The sequence below is a fragment of the Macrotis lagotis genome, chromosome 1 (assembly GCF_037893015.1).
Source record: "Macrotis lagotis isolate mMagLag1 chromosome 1, bilby.v1.9.chrom.fasta, whole genome shotgun sequence".
In the NCBI taxonomy this organism is placed as follows: Eukaryota; Metazoa; Chordata; class Mammalia; order Peramelemorphia; family Peramelidae; genus Macrotis; species Macrotis lagotis.
In genome coordinates, this window is record NC_133658.1 from 608,691,021 (window position 1) to 608,693,587 (window position 2,567).

At 37.0% G+C, this 2,567-nt stretch overlaps 1 pseudogene; it reads right to left on the reverse strand.

Moving 5' to 3' along the window:
* Positions 1-1,236: 1,236 nt before the first annotated feature.
* Positions 1,237-1,858, reverse strand: LOC141505751 (cytochrome c oxidase subunit 7A2-like, mitochondrial pseudogene; annotated as a pseudogene).
* Between the last annotated feature and the right edge of the window lie 709 nt (positions 1,859-2,567).

A 2,567-nucleotide genomic window follows, 5' to 3' on the forward strand; every position in this document is an offset into this window, starting at 1 on the left:
AAAAAAAAAGAAAAGCACATTTATTGAAGTGAAAAAGTCATATTCTATTTGATAAATTTATTGATTAAAAGGAAAACAATATCATAGATGACCAGAAGAAGAAAAAAAGGAGAGATGATCTGTTGTTAGTGGAAAAGCATAAGATTAGGAAATGGTTGGCCCTGGGTCCAGTAGAGAGGACTGGCTTCTTCATCTTTCTTTTGTTCATGATTTAAGTTCATTTGTATGCCAATTAAATAGAGTATTGGGAATGAGTTTCACTACAGTTTCCCATATTTCATATAGCTACTATGATTTTGGTTGATTTTTTTATATTTTTGTTTTTTAATAGAGTTCTCAAAATAACTTTGAGGGATAGAAGAATCTACTTAGGGTTATAAAAAGTAGTCTAGTACCATCTAGTGAGATTTTCTATAACACTTTTTTCCTCATTCTTGTATTTATTCCACAAGCAAAAATAAATTATACTGTAAGGCTACAATATTTAACAAGAGTAAAGAAGAACCACAGTACAACAGTCCAGTCCAAAGTGCAAAACTTTTATTAAGTGCTGTTCTGTTCCCATGTGGAATAAATACAGAATCTTCATCTCTGGAATATTTAAAGAGGAAAGAGATCAGGCATATATAACCCATTTGAAACTGTATGACAAAGTTATGGGAATATGGATGGTTATCAGAAAATAAATTCTATTAATGCCATGCTGCAAAATGGAAAAATTCCCCACATTAACAGTTAATTAAATTCCCAGTGCAACATGTAGTGTCAGAAAGAACAGATTTTTGGCACCAGGGTGTTAAAGACCTTCCTGTCACTGGTGCTGGCTTCAGTGAATCCCCTCCTCTCTTAGCCAGCACATCTGGTGACAATAAAGCTTCCCCCACTAACAATATCTCTCGTGGGCTGGTAGGTACAACCAGAAATCTCTGGTGGCCTCATTGCAGTGAGGTGTGAATGAACTGACCTGCCAACCTTGGAGAAATATGCAAGCCCAAATTAGATGGACATCATCACCTTTGGTTAAATAATAGCTAATTCTTCAACATGTTCTGATAATCCTCTTCTTTTCAGAAACAAACCAACCAAAATGTTTCCTTATTGATAGGCCCTCTATTTAATTCTGAGTAATATAAACTTACGCAGGTCAAAAAAAATCACATTTAGGAAAATAGAAAATTCACAGAGTTTTATGCTAAAACTCTTGTTAATAAATCAATCAGTCTTATGAAGCCCAGCTCATTTATTTTTGGGTTGTGAAACCATGTAGAGAGCTATAAGGCAGCAGATGGTCCCTTCCAGAGTGAAAGCCATGATGGTCCCATCGAGCATTTGGTCGGGTAGACTGTATTTCAAGTGGACAGACAGACCATCAAACTTCTGAAAAAAATTTTGCTTCTCTGGAACTTTGTTTTTCCAGTATAATTATATGGAGTTGTTTCTGAGGCAAATTTTGTTGGTGTGGCAAAACTAATAGGTGGTGCTTCTGAGGATGCCTCAGGTTTTAACTATTGTGGACTGTAGGTGGAGGAAGCCTAGGACCCAGACAACTTCTGGGTGAAGTCGTTGAATTTGTATAGTTCTTGTTGCCCCTCAACCCGTCCTCCTGAAGCTGGTGCTGCTACAGTGATGGTACCCTGGAAAGACCCCACAGCACTCTTGGATACAACCTCTTCTCCCTTCTCACACAAGCACTGTCTTGGTCTAAGCCCCTATGACCTTTAGTCTACACTATTGTAATGGCCTCCTAATTGATCTCCCTGCTACAGGTTTCTACCTGCTCCATTCCATCCTCCACACAGATATCATGGTGATTTTTCTTAAGCACAGATTTAACCTCAATATTCTCCACATTCTGCATTCGTCCACATGTATATCATACATGCACATATGTACATACAATCCATGTGTATATGTATATATATTTATACAGATATATACATGTATATATATTGATTCAATATTCATATTATTGTTTTTGATAGAATGTAGGATGTCTGACAATAGGAATTGTTTCTTTTTTTTGTATTTTTTTTTATCTCTAGTGCCTGTACATAATAAGTTTTTAATAAATGTTTGTTGATTGTCCTCACTCCCTTACTAAGCTCTGTGTCTTTGTGCGTGTGAACTGTCTTACTTAATTTATAAGCTTTGTGAGGAGAGCAAGCCTGTCTTCCATTTTTGTATCTTCAAGTAATTCACCCCAGATTCCTCAACTAGTTACTGGCAGGGTCAGTTCTTCTGACTTCATTGCAAAGTTCTTTCTGCCACAAATGTCCACTTTTCTCTTGAGAGGAAAGTATGGCCGTCAGCATCTCCTAAGTAGTTTAATTTAGGAATACCTTCTACAAGAGGGGCAGCATGGCAGAGTGGATAGAGAGCTGGTGTTAAAGATGTGGGCTCAAATCCTTCCTTGGTCACATACTGGCCGTATGACCCTGGGCAAGTCACTTTTCTTCTCAGTGTTCTAAAGCCATACTTTAAAGTCCACAGTTGTACAGAAGGTGTCAATCTATATTCAGTATAGAGAATTTTCATGCCTGGTAGTTCCCTATATAATAATAATAATA